Source organism: Phasianus colchicus, chromosome 6 (genome assembly GCF_987193195.1).
Source record: "Phasianus colchicus chromosome 6, bPhaCol1.hap1.1, whole genome shotgun sequence".
In the NCBI taxonomy this organism is placed as follows: Eukaryota; Metazoa; Chordata; class Aves; order Galliformes; family Phasianidae; genus Phasianus; species Phasianus colchicus.
The window spans coordinates 10,617,967-10,639,434 of NC_143441.1; the positions used below are offsets into that span (position 1 = coordinate 10,617,967).

At 43.2% G+C, this 21,468-nt stretch overlaps 1 long non-coding RNA gene across 2 annotated transcripts; it reads right to left on the reverse strand.

Annotated features, from left to right (window-relative positions):
• Positions 1 to 7,644: 7,644 nt before the first annotated feature.
• On the reverse strand, positions 7,645 to 21,234 carry LOC149917417 (uncharacterized). Of its 2 annotated transcripts, none has more exons than XR_016467666.1 (3): positions 21,011 to 21,234; positions 17,632 to 17,762; positions 7,645 to 7,758 (listed from the first exon to the last, which is right to left on the reverse strand). It is a non-coding gene; the product is annotated as an uncharacterized LOC149917417 (long non-coding RNA). The 2 variants fall into 2 exon arrangements; XR_016467667.1 differs by lacking the exon at positions 7,645 to 7,758 and adding an exon at positions 15,134 to 15,569.
• Between the last annotated feature and the right edge of the window lie 234 nt (positions 21,235 to 21,468).

Consider the following 21,468-nt stretch of genomic DNA (forward strand, 5'->3'; position numbering starts at 1 on the left):
TGTCTGCCAGCCTGCAGAATGTATCTGGATCTGGGAGACATGAAGTCCCTCTGCCAGAGCCCTGCAGTGCTGCTCTTCAGGCAAATCCTCTTGTCTTTTTCCTCTGCAGGCGCTGCACTGCATGTGCGAAACTTACACTCCTACAGAGGGAATTGTGCCAGATATCTGCAAGGGCTGGGAGGAGATCTGAAGAGCTGCATTCTCTCCATGTCCTGCATCCACTGTTCTGCCTTCTGTTTTTCTGCAACAGTCACTGGGGACAGTTTTTAAATTGCAAGAGATCCTGAGATTGCTTAGAACTAGCAGTAGGCCTTTATCATCATTAATCTTTCATAAATCTTAAACCTAAAATAAATGGTGTGGCAGCTCTGAATGTCAGGAATCATGGGCTGTGGCAGTCCTGTTCACAGACATTGTATATGTGCCTTAAGGAATGTGGTTGGCAAATCTCCTCTATTATTTGTTCTGGCTGCACATTGTTTATACTTCTCTTCCTGTTTCTGGAAGCAGAAATTACTGTCTCAGTGGTGAGATAAAATATTTCTCTTACAAAAGAAAGCGCTGGTTGAAGAGAAGCACTTTCGTCATTTTCTTTTTTACGGCAAAGGAGAAGAGAGATTTCTGGGATCTCCCACATGAATATTTTATGAACTACCTGAGAAAGAGCTTAAGGGATGAATGGCTGAAAATAAGAGACAGCATGGTGTGGTGGTCTAACTGCACCCCAGCTCTGGGCCACTCAGACCTGCATCCTTCCACCCACCCTTGGCAGACCAGGGAGGGTTGAAATATCCTGCTCGTCTGCCCTTAGTTTATGTACCTAACTAATGATTCACCTAGGCCATATCTTTTAAATCCAAATTTCTCCTGAGGACACAGCTTATCGTGTCACAGTTGTTGTTTGTGTTGGTACTGCTGATTGTCCCTATGGCTGCTACTTTCACCTATTGAGATATAGCGATTAAGGGAAGGTAAAGTGGCCAGAAACTGCCTTCTCCCTGAGATCTGTGCATACAAATTGGCACTGAAACAGCAGCTGAATGCCATGAAATTTGACAGAGGTCTTTATGTTGTTTTGTTGTTGTTGTTGTCACCTCAAAGCCGAGGCCAACAGCGCAGGGAAGCTGAAGGAGTGATTGCCATTGGAAAGACTGAAGTATTTGAAGGTGGTCTGCAAGCAAGGAGAGCAAGTTGTGGCACAAGCATAACTTATGCATGTAATAAGCCAAGAAATATGCATTTGTAGAGCAAAGTTTTACGCATGCAGTCTCCCTCTGGCTTCCTGATGTCAAAGATGAAGCACACAGACTTCCCCTTCCTCGGCTCGTGCCCAGATGATGAGGCATGGCAGTGCACCCGCAGCAGCCACTAACAGAGGTTATTTCACCCACTGTGTCAGGGAACCTGCTCTTTCCCCACTGTAAGAGGGAAAACGCTCACTTCTGGACCTCTTCCAGTGCCCATCAGCATCAGCACATCAGGCCAGACAAAAAGGCAGTAATTTACACCAAAAAAAGCCATCTGAACTTGCAATTCAGACGCATCTTCCTTCTTCTCCCTCACTCTTCAGCCACACAGGAAACATTGGGTGAGGAGCACAACAGTCCATACAAAGGTTGGCGCATCTCCAGAAGGCAGGAAAGAGGGACAACCTGAGATCTCCCTCAGTTGGGTGGCTGGAAATGGAAAGCTGCAGTCAGCATAGATGCCAGACGAACCATGATTTCCAAAGGAAATGCATGGGATGAACACAGAGTAAAGTCAGACATAAAATTTCCATCACAGTGGACAAGATGCAACATTTCCTTCCTCAGCCTATCTCCTCTTACCAAATATGGGATCTATCTTGTCTTTATTTTAGTTTAGACCAAAAGCTTGGAAAATAAACAGCCCACCTCCTGGGAGATTTCCAATGGCAGTCATTCCTTTGGTTTCCCAGTGCAGCTGGCCATGACTTTGAGATGACATCTATTCTGGTGTCAGTGTTGTGGCCCTCCCGTTCACCAACTGAGTTCTGACTGCAATGCCACATCAAGTAGACCCAGAGCCAGCAGCTTCCCTGAAAACACTCCTTCTGATTTCAAAGGACTTTGGGTCCGGCCTCACCCAGTGGTCAAACACTGAGCATACCAGGGCAACCAAAGCAACCAGTACTCACATCCACAGCTACAGAGATAGTAGAGACACATGTCTAACTCATTTGGACTTGAGTTGCCCCAAACAATGCTATGTGTTGAGTGTCCTGCACACCTAATGCACAGAGGCTTATTTAATCAATGGAGATTGTTGCAGGCTCAAACTGGAATAAATAACCAGCAAGAGGCTCTTTGCTTCCAGAGACCTCTGGAAACTGCCTGCTTGGTCTGCTACACATCTGTCAGCTGCAGCAAGATGCAGCAGCAGGGTGCATGTGGGTTCCTGATGTGCTTCTGTGGCTGTGGAACAACAGTTACCTATAAGGGTGCATGCACTGTACCTTCACATATACATATGCATAGAAATATGCATATGTGTATATTCAGCTACATAAATAGCATCCCATACATAAATGCTCTTGTGTAACAGTGAGGGGCATTGCAGATACAGATGCTTCAAGCTTGTTTGCATGAGCTAATAGATTGTATACATTCATCAAATACATAATAATGCTGCGCTTGGAGATGTTTATGATTTCGAGGGGTACCAAAGGGAAGAATTACAGTAAATCTGAAGATGTGTCCTTCTAGCTCTATCACAGAAGAGGCAGCAGTGGCTCCATAGCAGGCTTTAGACTCTGAAGAACTTGGCTCTAAGTCCCACTGGAGCCAAAATGTGGCAGATTGTTTTGTTTGTTTATTTTCAGGATAGAAAGTTCTCTTTGAGTTTTCAGGGACCTTTTAGAGGGCGTTTTAGTCATTGGCAAGGAGAAAAAGAAACAAGTGGTAAAAAACAGTCACCCTTTTCACTCCCTTACTCTGACGTAAAACTGTGGGGCATCAAAACTCGTGTCTGGTGTACAGCTGTGCACCAGGGAGCTTTATGCAGTTATTTTCCCTGGGGAAGATGTGGGGTTGGGGCTTAGGTCTGCACTGAAGTGCAGTCACAGAGAATGAGATATGCACATTGCATCATTGTACCTTTTGGAATTTATGAAGATGAGGAAAAAGAAGGCAGTAAACATGACGTGTGAAGACAAAGGCATGCTAAATGTTTTAATTACTTTTTTTTTTTTCACTGCAATGTACGTTTGTCTATGTCTGTGAAAAACTGTAGTGTGCAAGTGCTACCAGACATTGTTAGTAAAATTGCACAGTTGATTCTTTTTTCTTCTTTTTCTGTCAAAAGGAGCGATTTTTTCCACTTCTTTCCCATTACATTTCCCTTTCTCCTAAGTTTTGCTGTTTTTTCTTCTGTCTGAGTATCAGCTCCCAGAGTTGACATAGGAGGACTGAATGAAACATGCTCCTCATCTAGGAGTGGCTTGTGTCTAAGGAAATGGTGTGTTTTGAAGGATGTGTCCACTGACTTGTTCAAACAAACTGGTTTAAACCTTAGTACAGAAAAGATGGCTGCTTTTAAATGTATCAGCGGGCAGCAGGTCTCAAAGAATTAGCATGGGGAGGAGGGAGTTTTAATATGATTTGAGATCCAACAGCTTTTCCTACTGTTCTCCCCAGGAGAGATGTTGTCTGTGCATGAAGTCCAGGCCAGGAGTTGGGATACTTTTGCTCTGTTCAAAGTTGCCGCAACCCGCCATGCAAACCTGGCAAAGTCAATTAACCTCTCTCTTCATTTTTTGTCTGCAAAAATGCAGATGCTTTTGAAAATGGATGAGTGTGCCAAACTCCAGGCACATTCAGGGAAAGAAAACTGCCAACCTCAAGAACAGGCTTAAAAATCTCAGAGTTGTTTGAGATGTTTGTAAAGATCTCTGAGGCCCTCAGATGGAAGATGATCTGCAAATGAAGTATTTCAGTGACACCTCCTAATAAACACACACCCATTGATCCCCCTCCTCCCCTAATTTTCATTTCAAAGCAGTAATAAGAATGAGATTGAAAGTATTTATCGAGTGGTTGAGAAAGACAACCTTTGACTCTGTGCCTTAGAGCAGTGCCTGGGGCAGGCAATAATTGTGCAGAAAGGCACTGATAGCATGTCTTCTTATTGCTTAAGAAAGGTGCTTTTCCAATTTGCTTTGTTCGCTGGGTTTCTGTACCAGTCTCCAGATCCACAGCTATAAATACAGCAAGCTATATATAAATACGCACACATACATACACACACAGAGGCGATGACTCAGACACATTATCAGAAAGCTGTAGCCCCAGTCAGTGTAATTGAAAAAAAGAAGGAAGAAAAGAGAATTCAGTATTTTTAATAAATAGGACCTGATGTGAAAATCACTTTAATGGGCTTTATCATTATAAGTAGTCAGACCTACTCAGAACATAGTAGCTCACAAAGAGAAATTTGGGCTAGATCTGTAAATTGGACTGTGTTATCAGTGGAGCTTGAAGATACATATCATATTGATATTTTCAAGATTAGAAAAGGAAATGAAACTGCCAAAAATTTATTCTAATTTTCAGAACGGAACGTTTTCATTATTCATTACTTGGGGATGAATTTTCCCATTGTGCACAGTTATTGTGTTTGGACTACAGATCCATTCACAATCTTTCCAGTCCTCAAACTGACTGAAGAATTTGTGAAGGATTCCTATACGCTGAAGAATTACAGAGAATTTAGAAATTCTCACTTAACCTCCCAAAGGAAACTGCATCTGCATCCCATCCACTGCATAGAATGGATGGTAGATAAACTTCTAGTCCCTTCCATCCAGCATGTGGGGTCAGGTGTAATTCTTCCCTCTCTTAACTTGATTTAAGGATAATTTCTATCATTAGGGGCTTGCTGCACGTATTTGTGACATTCACTATACACCACCACCCATTTTTGAGTATATAATTAAACTCCATGTTTTCTTTTACCAAGGCTTCTGACAACAAAACTCTATCTGAGAATATTCAGAGGAAACACATATTAAGAGCTATAGTTATATTCAAAATGAATCAATTTAACAATATAAATGCATTTCTGAAGCTGCTTTCCTGATCTTGTAGGTAAGCCATTAAGCAAAACACACTGGGCCACATCCACTATTTGACAGTGTTCTGAAACACTAAGAATTTTACAATTTTCTACACTTATAGTACAATTTCTGTTTCAGAGTGAGGAGAGAACTGTTCGTTTTGGATCTCAAAATGTTGGAGAAGCAGAGCTCATCGTACTTAATGAACAACAAGAGAAAAATCAAGCAGTAACACTTTCCTGCTCCCCACTTTAAGAGTCCTCAGAGGTGTGTTGTCAATTGAAGTTACAAATGGATGTTTCTGTGGGCAAAAAATCTGCCTTCAAAGTGCAGTATAAAGGTCCAAAATCTGTTCTCACATATACCACAGTGAATCAGGAATGATTTCACTGAATAAACATAACATCAAGACATAAAGGTCAATAGATTTTTGCCTACTTTTCCTTAGTGCAGTGGACTGCAAAATTTGGCCTCACCTTTCTGTATTCCAATTTGTATCTACATCTTTCAGAGGAAAAAAAAAAGTGTATAGTTATTGCCCGTGCAAATCTATTTGCAGTACATTTCAGGAAAAGCAAGAGAACTATTAACTAGCTGGTGAATACCAAAGCAGCTCTCCTTCCTGAGAAGAGATGGAGGCGTTATGCATTATACAGCATTATAAGGAACTGCCAGAGAAGAATCATTTTGCTAGAGAGCAAAGAAAAAGAATAATTTCCACAAACTTTGGTTGTCGCTGTCTTCAAGAGTATGTTAGAAGTTAAAATTCAATCTCTGCTTTTTGAAATACTCCTTGTGACCATACACAGGCTTCTGATAGACCATTCAAGCAGCACTGCCATGAAACAGTTTGCATATGTTGAATATATAGCCTACAGTGCATACCATGACAGACACCTCAAGCACTGCCATACCCTCTCTGTTTGATTGTGTTATTATAGTGATCCACAAGCCCAGGTGTGGTGTCAGCACAGCCCCAATGATAGCATTCAGACTGTACCAGCCACCTGGAATTATTCATCTTTTCTAAAGGCCTCAGAGGAGAGCTCCAGACTGAGGGCAGCTGAGCTCTCATTCTTCAACCCATTGCTCCTCCTAAGAAGAACTAAGAATTTAGCACAAGGAGCAGTGGGCAGATTTGTGAGTCACTGGCTATGGATGGACTAATGAGTAAAAGCCATCATCCAGCAGTGTCCCATTTTTGTTCATTGGTTTTGAACTTAAGCTCTAGAACCAGCCACACCACTGAGAAAGTGAATATATCAGTGGTATAACTTCAGGTGATTCTAAAATAAGTGGTACTTCGTGGTTTGATAGATCTATCAGAGAAAGTGAATCTTTTTCTATTTCTTCTCACTTTTTTTCTGTTTTGACAAATGCGTGGTGAGGGAGAATCCATGTTGCTTAGCAACTCCTTGGGATGCAGAAAGAAATCAGTCAATACAATTTTGAATTAAGGCTGCAACGATCCACATGAATCTGTCTGGATAAAACAAAAAACAGTTATATATTATCCCTCTTTCTATTTTTTTTTTAATTTTTCCTGAAGTCACACGAGCTCTTCAAAATGAAAAGTCATAGAAATAGGTCTTTCTGAGTTGGAAGAAAGGGGATAATTTATTGCAGGACTTTGGAAAGCAATAACTCATTTTGAATTCTAGAAATGCTGATTATTTTAGTTAAGGTTTGATATAAATTTAGACATTACGGCACAAGGATCGTTTGTAAGCCAGTCGTGAATTCAACCATGAGACCCGCTGGACTGGATCCTCCACTTGTCTGAACTTTCACTGATTTCATTGTTATTAAGCTTATTATACCTGGAGCACCCAGTATTGCACCAGCACTGACCAAAGATACAAGCACGTGCATCAAACACTCAGCATCTAAGCTCAAGTGTGGCACTCTTAGACTTAGCCCATGAGTGAGCATACAAATCACAGGATGTTGGCTCTGGTACCTGGCTGGATGTGTGAACCTTTTAAGAGTGTGTTAATTCACCGAACACAGCAGGCAGTTCTGCAAAAATTATCAGATGGTCATGAACATCATACATTCACAAACATTCCCTTTGCATTTTGAGTGCTCAAAAGCAATGATTAATGTGACTTCCTAGAAGTACGAGGAGTATAAAATGAACACTTTTACTCAACTTTTTACAAGGGTAAATAGTGAAATACAAGGGGGAATGTTTTCAAACTAAAGGAAGGGATATTTAGATTAGAAGGGAGAAGTTTTTTCTGAGAGGATGGTGAGGCGCTGGCACAGCTGCCCAGAGAAGCTGTGGATGCTCCATCCCTGGAGGTGTTTAAAGCCAGGTTGGTTATATATGGCCCTGGGCAATCTGATCCAGTACTTGCTGGCAACCATGACTGTGGCACGGGGGTTGGAACTTGATGATCCTTGAGGTCCCTTCCAACCCAAGCCATTCTATGATTCTACAATTTTATGATTCTATGATTCTTTGATTCTATGATTTACTATTTGGCTAGTACACATCTGAATTTTCAGTTACCCAGAGTTTGGTCGAAGTGATAAAATAACAGAGGAAAATAGTGCTGTTTAATACAATAGCAAATTGCAAAGCATACCTTCTGACTTTACAGCCACTCTTGGGAAATTGCAGCATTCAAAGAATAAAACAGAACAGCCTCCACTTTTTAGACCAGCTATTGCTTCTTGTTCTAAGAAAGGAACAGACAGGATAAAGGTTTCCATCTTCTGTTTCTATTTGTCTTCGGGCCATTATTAATAATTGTGATCACTGCTATTACAGTAATACTTGTGTCCACAGTTGCATCACAATGTCTTAATAATTCTTCTTGTTCCCTAGACAGCCAGAGCATCAGACTTGCTGTATGTATCCAGCTCTCTTGGCTGCAAAGAGGAGTTAGCACAGGAATGTGGTTTCGGTAAAGCAGGTGTATCACAGGAGTGGATGGACCCTCTGTGCTTTGCAAAGTCTTTTTGAATTTCATAAAAGAATCTGCAGGACTGCGTGTCCATGAAGACCAAGTTCGTCCAAGACACTGTTAAAAATACCATTGCCCTTGCATTTTCCTTGGAGAGGTCTTGCATGTCCTATGTGCATAATCTTGAATGTTTGTTCTAGTGCATTCTGTTTATTCACAGTTTTCATTCCCATAACTTTTACTTGCATGAATTTGAAAGATTGCATCTTGTTGTATCTTACAAGAAAAAAATATGTATGATGTTAAATGGATACATGCATACTACAAAACACTACATAGAATATTTTGTACAGCTTTATAGTACATTTGTCATATTTATATCACACAAACGGTTGTGATATATGGAGAGGTTACTTCTGCTGTATGTGCATGTTATACATACAGCTATATATATTACACAGATAAATGACGACATTATTAGAAATGTGATGTGAACTCCACTTAAGAAAAATCACTTCTCCTTGGTATCTGTTGATATTAAAACTGTTCCGTAAGCATAGTAGAAGAGTGAGAAGAATGAGATGCTTCAGGTTTTGTTTGTGTTTGCAGACCTTTGCAGGTCTGTCAGCACAAAAGTTATCTTTCCCAGTGATTGCTGAGACAGATCCACAAGGGACAGAATTCCTTGCAATAGTGCAGAAAATTTTGAATAGAAAAGTTGAGATTTGTAGTATTTGTTCCTGATTTTGCTGTAACCAGTGATTCATTCTGTTCTGGTTTCTTGTCTCTGTATGATTGCCTTATTTTTTGGATGTAAATCTATCAGAATAGCTTACAAAACCAAGGGTTATGACCATATGACTTTTCAGCCGTTTCGGGTTTTGAAGCAATTTGCTGTTCATAGCAGTGCATAAACTCCTTCCCCATGCATGCATAAAGCAGCGTAAAGCAAGTAATCTTACTGCACTGCATGACACTTCAGCCTGCTGGTTTCCAGGTGACTCCCACTCTGCACACCAGGCAAAGACATCACGTCCCATCAAACTTATATGCTTTTTGGGAGCAAGGATAGCCAGCTGAAGAGTGAGGACCTTTCAGCTATGTGTTGAGTCTTAATGTGCAGTGTGCCGGTAGTGTTGTTCCTGAGATGTGCAAGGTAATTTGATGGTGTGTTTGATGAGTCATTTCACAGTGCAGGTGGATTTGGAGATACTTCTCCTTGGTGCATATAGAAGGTGGCAGGAGACCAAAGGCCAAACAAGCGCATCAGAGATTCACTTTTTGTACATTAAAAATGTGTGGTGAAATCACACCCCAAAGAGTGTTAAGAGCCACCCTTCAATCCAGTCTTCTGTCTGTATGAAGGAAGCAGGCCCAATTGGGGCCAGCTTTTTGCAACAGAGTGAAGGGGCAGTAGGATTCCCCTTATACAACTTTAACAGCCTAAAAGCTAAGCGTGTAGTCTGCACTCCATCTGTAGCCACCATTTACGACCAATGAATTGAGGGAAAGAGCGGCCTTTCCTGGGATCAACTCATCTCATTATGAGGCAAGTAATTAAGAAGTTGGCAGGAAGGCTCAGCTGTTCCCTGAGGTGGTCACTTCCTGCCACCAGCTATGGAAGAAGCTGAGAGAGATTATCTGTCTGTTTTAGTGCCACCCATGGGAGGTTAGAGAGGAGTATTTCTGCAGGGATAGGTGATAATGCTGCTGTTCAGTGACAGGTTGGAGAGCTGGGAACCTAATGAGGTTCAACAAGGGCAAGAGTAGAGTCCTACACCTGGGGAACAAAAACCACGTAAATCAGTACAGATTAGCAACTGACCTGCTGGAAATTAGCTCTCTAGAGAAGGACCTAGGTATTCTGATGGGTTTGCCATAAGCCAGTAATGTGTCCTTGTGGCCAAGAAGGCCAATGGTATTCTGGGGTACATTAAAAAGAGTGTGGCCAGCAGGTCAAGGGAGGTGATCCCCCCCTTCTACTTTGCTCCAGTGAGGCCACATCTGGAGTAGTGTGTCCAGTTCTGGGCTTCTCAGTTTAAGAATGACAGGGAGCTTCTAGAAAGAGTCCAGAGAAGGGCCATAAAGATGATGAGAGGCCTGGAGCATCTTTCTTATGAGGAAATGCTGAGACACCTGGAGCTGTTAACCTGAAAGAGAGAAGGCTGAGAGGGGATCTCATCACTGTTTATAAATATCTAAAGGGAGTCAAGTGGACGGGGCCAGGCTCTTTTTGGTGATGCCCAGTGACTGAACAAAGGGAAATGGGCACAAACTGCAGCACAGGAAGTTTCATATGAACCTCCTTACTGTGAGGATGACATAGCAATGGAAGAGGCTGCCCAGAGAGGTTTTTGAGTCTCCTCTGGAGATATTCAGAACCTGCCTGAATGCTTTCCTGTGCAACCCACTGTAGGGAACCTTCCTTAGCGGGGATTTGAACTACATGATCTCCGGAGGTCCCTTCCAACCCCTATGAACTTTTGATTCTGTGATTCTGTGATTCTGTGAAGTCAGCCTGGCATTTATCGCAGACATGCTTGTCACTGACCATCTTCCCACCATCTCTCTCCCAAGAAAGAGTTCCTTTGTTGTCAACAACAGAGAAAACGTAGAATTGTGAAGTATTACAGCTCTTCTCGAGTTGGGATGGTGTGGGCAAACTGCTTACTGCTTATTATGTGGTTTTCCAAGGCATGCATATGGAGATATTTCCTTCCTTGGAATTGTATCACAATACCTCCAGGGCTGCATACAGTTAAGCCAATGGCATCATTAGCAGCCATGGGGTCAGCTTTCCTGTCTGTGCTACCTCTCCTTTATCTGCACAGCTGGGGCTGGAGGGTTAAGGGGAGTCCAGTGGCTCTGAACTGGGCAGTGAGCTATGCTGGTATTCCTTCCTTGGCACTGAGATGAACGATGCTTAGTCTTGTAGTTAATTTGAAGGGGCCACATCTGGAAGTGCTTTAAGCAGCCTTAGTCTCTGTGGCAGTTTGCCTGAGTAAGCACCTCAAGATTTAGCCAGTAGAGAATATGCATTGCATAGCTCATTAAGAGCCTAATCACTCCCCTCTGGGTCGAATTCAAGTGGCTATTAAAACCAATGTATTTATTTGCAAGGAAGAATGCTAAAGAGGCTGCAAGAGATATATGAAATGTGTCTTGGAAAAATGTCATCGTGATAACTACACGAGAAGGAGACTGAGCCCCTTGCTTGCTGTAAGACGTGGGGATTTCTGCACCAGGGAAATGGGAACGTGAAGGGTGTCAGCTGGTGGAATGATGAAAATATCTCACTGCCAAGTGACAAGAAGCCCGTGGCACATCAAATAGCAAAGAAGGACTATGCAGATAACAGCTGGCTGGCAGGGGAGCTGTTTCCTCTGATTGGAGGCTGTCTCCAAGGAACATGGACTGACTCTTTGCTTACTGACCTTGAAAATGGAACTAATTTCAGAGGCAGCCCTCTCTTATTTGCAGAAGTTTAAGCACATTTGTTTCTATAATGAATTTGAATGCAAGTTGCTGTGACATCACAGGCAAAAAGGATCATTCCTCATTTATCATGGTGTCTTCCTGCCTCCACAGGGGCCAGCTGCTGTTTTGTTATAAATGACAGACAAAAATGTTTTTAATGTGTGGCTTCATCTTGCATAAAATATGATAAAAGGACAGAGCTGAGGCTATGAGGAACAGAGGTAGAAGCATGCTCTGGGCAAAGATCATTAAATGTCCAATGGCTATGGATATTCTGGGAGCTGGGAGAGAAGGATGCATTTTACATGAGGAAAAGATTCATTTATAGGAGAATAAGAGGACACTCGTGCTTGGCGCTCTGCCAGCACATGTAAACAGATGTGACACAAACGCAAGTATCAAAGTCTCCTTATACAGCTGTCTTCAACCTCCCTTCTCCTTTGGTAATGACTCTTAAGAAAGCAAACTCTTCCCAGAAAGAATCACTGCTTTCCAGAGCAGTGGACTTTTCTGTTGCAAAGTCAACAAAGTCCTGCAGGAATTCTTGGAACACCTCCAAAGATGTGCAAGAAAGCCAATAATTTGTTGTCAATCACGGCATGCTTTTGGAACCCAGGGAGTCTATGGGAGCTGAGGGTGTTCTGTATTTCAGCAAGTCAGAGCTCCTCTGCAGATTTTCTCAACATCATAGAGCTGGGTCATTTTAATTTAGTGGCTTATTCTCTATATTCTCATTTTAGCGCCAACTGTCACTGCAAGAAGATGGTAAGGCGATTGAAACCATCCAGGTTAGTTTATTAAGCTGAACTACTCTCCTTCACTGATGAGGAGGTCACCTTGCAGGTATCAGAGAGCTGAACAGGCACCTATTGCTGACTGGCTGCTGGCTCTGCAGGTCTATACTCTTCCCCCATGGTAATTTCCCTGGTTACTATATAAAGTATGGCTTGCAAATCCACCAGAGGTCCTGGTTCTGGACAAGCTGCAATGCAGAGGCTGAACCAGCTTTAGCCACCTTTGCTTTTCTGAATTCCTAGAGGAGCTGATGGCCTGCTCAGCTCTCAGCACAGAATTATGCACCCTGGTTCCATTTGTTGGTAAAAGTCCTCTTTATTGTTGGTGCCCTAGAAAAGCTCTGAGCTTGCTTTATGTCAGCATCAGGGAAGTAGATTTATTGCTGTAGGTAAAGTAGGCTTTACTTCCGCTTCCCAGTTTATTTTAGAGGGAAAAAAAAAATGAAATAAACCATACCTGTAGATTTGCTTTTCTTCTGCTTCTACCCCTGTGTCCAGGTCTAGCTCTCCTCTACCTCTCATGGAGTTGCCTGCTCCCTTTTTGCCGTGTGGCACTGAAATCAGCATAATGCTCCCCAGGTATCTCCATCTGGAGTGGTTCACCTCAGCTCTGAGTCACCTCAGTGCCAGTGCCAGTGCCAGTGATCTGGGAGATGCCATGATGAGCCCAGGCACCAGGGCATTAAGGGAAGAAGAGCTTTGGGAGAGTTGCTATAAGCAGGGAGGACCCACAAAACATGTGCTGGCCATATCTGTGCATCAAGCAAAGCTGTGGCAGGATCTTGTCACCACCACACCCTGGCAGGTCACCAGCAAGCAAGGTGGGGAAGAAGTGGGGACAGGATCACACTGCTGTGGGGAAGGAGATGTTTAACTGTGCCTGTCTGGGGGGCCAGATGTGTCCATGTGATTCGAGTCAAGCAAAACAAGAGGGAGCAAGGAGCACACATTCCTCTACAGAGCCAGATCCTGAAATTCATTTTGTCCTGTGTGTTTTTGTGGTTATGGATAGGAGCACAGGGAGGAAAGAAGAAATGAAAGAAAAATCTTTGTTTTATTCTTGGATCTCACACCCCTGAGTCTTTGTTTGCTCTGTATCTGCTCACTTGTACACTGTTTGTCCTCCTGATGGCTGAGCTACTCCAGGCCCTTGCTTCTGCTGGTGAGGAGTTCTGCTCCCCTGTCTCTCATTCCTCTTCCTCCCCTGTCTATCCATCTGTGTGCACAAGCCCCTCTGCCCCAGTCCCAGTATCGTCGGACCTTTCCTCACCTATTTGACTAAAATCTTTTGCTGGTCAGAAATGAATTGGCACAGAGCTGGTTTGGACAGGCGAGGCAGAACGAGGTGATGCGGGGTGTGAGTGTGCCAGTGCTTGCAGCCAGAGGACAGGAAAACACTGGAGGACATGGACTTCTCTTGTTTGGCATCAGTGACCTAGTATGCTGTCATGCATAACTCTCACCAGCAGATAGCTTGGCACAAGATTGTTTTCCATGATCTCAAGGGGCACCTCCATTCCAAACACCACCCCTTCAGCCAGGAATAACGCTTCAGCTCCCACGTGCTTCTAGATTTCCACTTCAACACTGGCCTCAAATTGAACTCTCTGACAAAGAGTATCTGGCCAGCGCTGTGGTCAAATTTACGGTCATTCCTTCTGCCAACATTTTTTACAGCATGCACGGCTGTTATGATGAACTCCTTGCAAAACAAGGATGTGGCAGCAGAAGGTTTCCCTTGCTTTCCTGGAGGCAGACCCAGAGCTTGCAGGTGCTCTATGCCTGCCTGGTCCTTCAGCATAAAGGCAGTGCTGGCATTGGCTTAAACATGGATGTCACAAAGAAACTGGCAGCTAAACAGGCTGGCAGAGAGCACTGCATTACTTATGATGCAGCTGGTCTCTTGTGAGCACGGAGCAGGAGATCCATCCTGCTCCTTTCCTGTGGATGCGGTGTTGCAGGTGCTCAGTTTGATGTCCCATTATGCTGATGGACAGAGACTCTTTTCCTGCTCCCAGCCATTACTAGGACCAGTCCATGCTGCCAGCAGGGCTTAAGGGGCAAATCTATACTCTGGTCATGTGGTTTTTCCTATCCAGCATGTATACCACGTGCACATCCAGCTTTCCTGGATGCAGCTGACTCAGGGCTTCTACACACCATGCAGTCTGCCTTCAGAGCATCGTGATAGTCCACCTCACTTGTAATCATGTTTCTCCTCACGAGAGGATGGTGAGGCACTGGCACAACAGCCCAGAGAAACTGTGGGTGTCCCACCATGGAAGCAGGTTGGATGGGGCCCTGGGCAGGTGTGTGGAACCTTGCCCAGAGCAGCAGGTTGGAACTGGATGGGCTTAAAGGTCCCTTCCAACCTGAGCTATTCTATGATTCTGTGATTCTCCACCAGCTGAAAGCACATTTGCAGACTCACCATCTCTTAATTTGTTCTCCTTCCTCTTCTCTACCTTCTCTCTAACTTTCTGAAATGGGAACATTACTTAAAAAACAGGCAATGCAGAACGAGGACAGGCAGCCCTGGGAAAGCAGAGTCAGGCAGAACAAAATAATCGCCTTAGGAGGTGCTTCCAAAGGGCTTTGAACGAATCTGGAGCGCGCGTGTTACTCTCCTCGCTCTGTTTTTGTCACGTCTCTGCAATAAAGTGGACATTTTACCAGCTGCTCGGCGGGGCTGACAGCGTGTTGTCAGGATGGGGCTGTGCCCTAAATACAGACTCTGCAGGTTCAGAAAGTTCCCTTCCTCTAATTGGAGCCAGCTTGCCGAGGTGAAGAAAAGCTGCAAAATTGTTTTAAGCTACGAGCAATTATAACAACCCTTACAGTGCCAGTGACACTAAGAGGATTTGTACTGGATTATATCTAACGTTAACATGATCTAATGCCGCCTGAATAACGCAGCCCGCAGCGGGACCGGCTCTCGGGGATGGGTGCCTTGTTCTTCAAAGTCACCTGGGGCTCAGGGAGAGAGGAGAGCAAAACTGTGCAGGGTAAATTTTGGTGCGATGTTGGGTCTGGTTTAAACATTGGAGATAGGGAGTGTTAGAGCAAGTGTGTTTTAATGAGAGCCCAGCAGCCTCCTGCTATTTGACATTCACCCAGCTGGGCAGGGAGATGCTGCAGAGTTCTCATGGTGATGCCATGACACGTGTCATGCTGGCCATGGTGCTAGGGCACGCTGGGTGACCCGAATTGTGACTCCCTGCTGTCTCCAGGCTGCGTCAGATTGTCTGAGGATGCTTTTAAAATAATTCTTTTTATAGTAGAAGGGAGAATAATGGCATGGAGAGGCTTCAGCTGGTGTAGGCAGAAGAAAAATGGGATTAATTAGGATATGCCCTCATACGCACAGATTTCAGCAAAAGTTCTGCTCTGCCAGAGCAGGCTGGAAAGGCTATATGCACCAGTGATCATGGTGGTGTATGGAAAAGGAGGGGAGGGAGAGATGGTGCAGGAGCTCAGCTTGCAGGATGGGATCTTGGAGAATACCTGCTCTGCTGCCAACCTAAGGTGTGGCTTACAGGGAGCTGCTTAATCTTTCTGCAGATCAGTTCCTCAGCTAGCTGAATCAGAGCAGTGAGAGATGAATAGAAATCTGCGTGGGTACGAGGTTCTCAAGTCCTAAATTAAGCAAGGATGGAAAAGGTGGAGAGCAGGTAGACGGGAAGGGATTTGGAAGTCACTGGGCAGAAGGAGACATGTGGCCTTGAAAGTTGTCCTTCAGGTCTTGGATTTTGCTGGTGAAATCAGCACAACCAAGAAGAGTTCTGTGGGGATGTAAGCTTCAGGCATGACTGAAGGTCACAGAATACAAAGTGCGCTTGGGAACTACCCAAGACTTGCCTTGCAGCAGTGGCAGCACCTGATCAGATGGGTGCGGGGATCTTTCTTAGCCTAGATGTGATGCTTGATGGAGGGAACTAATGGGATGAAACTGACTTTATATCCAAAATGGGAAGCTGGGAAGCCCCTCCCTGCTAGTGCAAGCGAGCTCTGCAGTGTTGAGCTCTGCAGCAGAGGTAAGGAACGAGGCCAAGAGGTCTAAATTACGCTGCTATGTATGCTGCCTTTGAATTTGGCCCTGAAAGTAGGCTAGGTCAGCAATGCTGATGAATGGAAGAATTTCCTATCAAGCCCTTAGGAAATTTTAATCACTAATACAGTAGGTTTATTGTGCTGAGCTGTCAAAGAGCAATGCACCTATGCAACATTGAACTGCAGTCCATCCTACCCAGGGGGTAAGTTCAGACCCCAAAATATACTGAATGGGGTATGCTGAATGTCAGACAACTGACATTAAGACCTGTGACTCACACTGTCTACTGCCTCCTAGTTCACTGCACCCCACTTCTACAAGCCCCTTGCACCTTATTAATTCCACTTAATCACTCTCATGAACATTTAGGCATAGAATCACAGAATCATTAAGGTTGGAAAAGACCACTAATGTTATACAGTCCAACCATCAACCCATCACCAGCACGTCCCTTAAAGGGTGACATGGTGCTCTATTGTCAAATTGTCAAAAACCTATGAGCCAAAATAAACATCCAAACGAATACAAACATAGCTAAAAGGAAACGTATTTCAGAGAAGCATACTTTCATTTGGCTCTTCATTAGCCTCCTCACTGGGATTTTGGCTCCTGCCAGGCATGGTACAGGAAAAGGGCCAGTGTGGATGGGAGACAAAGAAGGGAGGAGAATCCTAGGGCTGAGGAGATGAGATCTGTGGGAAGATGCGCCACCAGCACCTCAGTGCAGGGATAAACGTGACCCACTGTGAAGTTTCTCAGAACTAGTGCTAATATCCTGAGCTTGCAGTATTTATGCAGCAATTATCACCTATAAAAAAGGTGATAATACAGATTTTCATGATCAGAGGGCCAGCTGCTAAGCTGGTAGAAATGGGTGTAGCTCTATGTGCTCTACCAGAGCTATACTGGTTTATGCCAGTCAAAATTGCTCTCCAGAATTTTGACTCCATCATAAAATCAAAATAAAGAGAAGGAGTTCAGCTTAACAGTAAACTTGGATTTGGAGATGTCTGATTTCCACCCGGAAAATGTAGAGTCAAGCAGTGTGCACAATCACACACCGATCATTTAATAACAGTTGCAGAGCATGTATTTCTGGAAAGGAACTATTATAAAATTATGGTGACAGCAACTAGCTTTTAGCCTGTGGATTTCCATCTTTGCAAGAATTTTTTCTTACATTCTATAAAATAATCAAACTGATACAATAGCACTTTTTAAAATAGGGTCCCACAGAGGAGATCTACTGAAGTCTTAGGAAAAATATACCAATTTGTGATTTTAAAGTGTCAGGATTTTGTGCGTTTGTGTGTAGATACATACAGCTATCAGGTCAAAGTGCTGTCATCCTGTAATGGCCATAGAGCATCCATTTCCCCAGGAACACAGTGGCTGTTGGTTGAACTTCATAGCAAAGAATCAGTGAAATCGAGGCAATTTCCTTAACATGGCAGCTGTAAGAGATTATAGAAGGGAGATGCAAGAAAGGCTTTCCTTAGTGGTTAATGCTTTCCTAAAGTTCAAATGAGGCGATATATAGTAAAATAAATTCAATCTATATTTTCCCTTCTTTCAATTTTAGCAGGAACTAAATGAAATGAACCTGTGTTGATTCTACTCAGTTCAGTATATCTTTGCTTTCTAATAACCAAGGTCGTTTTTACCTTCATGGAAAAAGGAACCCAATATAAAATCCTCACCCAGACTGAACAAACACATATTTGCACTTTTTCAAAAGCTAGGTAGATGACTGATATATTATGTAATTCATTTCATGGCACACCGCTGAATGTTTTTTTATAGATAGTGTTTAACCTTGCCAATTTTGCTCTGAGATAATCACTCCTTTGAGGATAAAATCTCACGTTTACCATTACAAGAAAAAAGAACCCCCACCCACCAAAATCTGCAGCCTACAACAAATAACGGGGAAGTTACTTAGCCAGAAAGATAACGATTAGAGCGGTTTTCACTGCTGACTCTGTGATTAGCCAGTGGTTGTTATAATATTAATCAGAAATATAGTGATAACTGTTCAGACTACATTTTGACACAGCCAGTGAGCAATGACAAAATGCTTAGACACCTTACAATAATGTATTTCTGCCCTGACTAATGGAAGTAGCAAATAGATTCATAAAAAAAAAAATCCCCTATATTTAGCACTAGAGCTATTTTCAGCATGCAGGAGCTTTGCTGGTGGTTCTCTGCTATTTGTGATGGGGAATATTAACAACGCTAGAGTCTCCTGGAAGAATGCAAACCTGGAAGACACCTCTGAGACACCCAAGAGGAAGACATCAAGGGTGACAGGCCACAGGGTCAACAGCAAATGGGTCTGCAACCCCTTTGCTACGTGAGCCCTGGTGCTCCCCCAGAGACTGCCTTTGAGAGCTGAACAGTGCAGAAGGTCAATGCAAAGTGAATATTACCTGGAGGGAGAAAAAATGTATGTATAAGCTTAGATTCTTCCTATCACGCTGCAGGCATATGGTTGAGGTGGCTAAGTTTGGAGCACTATCAGCCCCTCATTCCTGTTATAACCACAGCAGGGAGGCGAGCAGTGAGCACCTCCTGATGACAACTCAGCCCACCTGTGGTGATTCACACCCTCAGGAGAGCCCAGGTTTCACCCCAGCTGCTGAAAGCCAAGCATCTGATGTGCTGTGGGATGAGCCCTGGCCTTGACACATGGGAATGTAATATGCAGCATCAGGCTATGGAGAGGCTTTATGCACAAATTGCCTTTAGATGGCAGAAGCAAAACTCAGGAATTAACATGGTCACCCTGCATTTGTTTTTTTAGTCATTTAAAAGAAATTAATATTTTGAAGATCTCATTGAAGATCCATCTCCAATCCAACCAGAAGTAGCAACAGACTAACGGCAAAATAACAGCCCCAAAAAGAGAAGCCTCAACTTGAGATGTCCCTTGAAAATATACAGAGATCTCTAGTAGAATTTCTTTTCTAAAGAAGATTAATTATTACTATTATATTAAGTATCTATATTAATATATATATTATTATGTCCCTTCTTTTTTATTTTAACCTGTTTGACACAGGTTTCATTGCTCAAAAAAGATTTTAAGAGCACTACCCTCTTCAAAGTATGCTTTGTATTGCCACTACATAAATCAGACACAAAAGCTATTTTTTGTAAGTTTATTAACCCAAAGGCGCAAGTTCCCCTGGAACTACTCCCATGGAGTAAATAATTGGACCTTGATCTGATGAAGGCACTTAACAGCAGGCTTATTTTTAACTCCATGAGTGCAGCCATTGAATTCAAAGGGATTGTTCAGATGTTTAAGTTGAGTGCACATTTAAGTGCACTGCTGATCAAGTGTCCTAATCCTTATGTTGTTACACTGATTTCAGCAGGGCTGACAGTGCAGAGTGATGGCAGGGGATGAAGATTGCAGGACCAAAACCAGGGCTTGCTGAAATCCCTATCTCTTTCCATCATCCCTTATGTCTGGCTCAACGTCTGTCATTTGGTTTTGTTTTGGTGGCTTGGAGTTTGGCTGCTGCTTTTTTTTTTTTTTTTTTTTTTAATTCTTCATGTTTACCCATATCTACCTTCCTTACTGTGGGGCAATACTCCCTTAGCTCCATTAGATGGAGAACACTCCTTCAACCCCCCCCAAAACCATCTGAATTGCATGACCAGGGAACAATCAGTAAACAAACTTCCAAATCCTGCAGTTCTTCCCTCCTGTGCCGAATCTTGAAATAAGGCTAATTAACAGCACACTACTCACTGTGCAAAGATTACTTATCAGCTTAATTTGATACTTTTCTGACAGCTGACATACGCTTTCCTCTTCTTCCCTTGCTCCTTCCCACACTTCATTTTAAACAGGATGAAGCTGTGCACAGTCCTTTTGCTCTTCCCCTCTTCTCCCTGTCTCACATGAGACAGAATTGATGCTTTCAGGCTCAAGAACCTGATCTTGCCAAGAGGAGTCCGCTTTTCCTCAGAGCAGACCCATATGCCTTTTTCTTCCCAGCAGATGTACTACCAGAAAAACAGATTGGTGAAGTGAAGCCTGCTCCTTAAAGGTGAACTGAAACGCTTGCATACAGTGTATAAAACACAGAGTCTGCTGCTTTGAACCACACACTTTGTAGGGTGCATATTCAGTGCAGCTGCACCATGATCATCCTTGGAAACACGACGAGTGAGTTGAAAAGAGATTTACGAACCCAATTTTTCAGAGCTGCAGTAGCTCAGAATTATTGAGTTTCTCCATTCAGGGAAGTGTGAGAGGCCACACTAAGTCTGATGCAATTTAAACCACTCCATAGATCATGCTGGACATCTTCTAATATGCACCATTACAGCCTTGCGGGACCTGATAAATGTTCGCCAGGGAAGAGGACGAGGTGTACTCCATTACATATGCTATGACTCTGTCCTCTTCCACTGCACCATGTCCTCAGTTGATGTAAATCAGCACAGCTGTGGTGCAGTTAATGGGTTTTATGCCAATTTTCACCATTTGAGGATCTGGACAATCACTTTTATTAAAGCAGCTCAGAAAATTCAGTCTTTTTTTTTTTTTAACAACGCCTGCAGGGTTTAATTCTCTGTTCAGCCTATATGACTGCAAGCAAGTCCTCTGCACACCAGGCTCCACTTTTTGCACAAGATCAGGTCTGACACAGACCTATCACCCAGGACGTAGCTTGAGAACTACCTTGGCTGCAGGCTGCTCCCTGTGCTCAGTCACGAACAATGGGACAGTCCTTGGCAAGCCAGCACCAAATCCTGAAAATTAAGGTTAAAAAAGAGACTATAACGCATCTACACCACTAAGTTATGGGAATCCTCTGAGAACTGAAGTTTTCACAAGGTGGTATTAGTCCCAGGGAGGCTTCATGATACATGTCAGAGAGAAACAAGGTTTCAAGGTTTTTCCTATATTTCTTAGCACATCTTTGAAGTAATGAGGGTAATGCAGCAAAAAGCGGATGCTAAAACCAAACTCAACTCCAGATAGGGTGCACACTGTTGTTTATCCCACAGTATTTTCTTTATGCTCCATCTGCTTCTAAGGTTTTAGAATTTAACTGTGATGAGAACATTTTAAGAATTTTGGAATCCTCATTATAAACCAATTTTTCAGTCGTTGGTTTACATGAGATGCATTTGCCA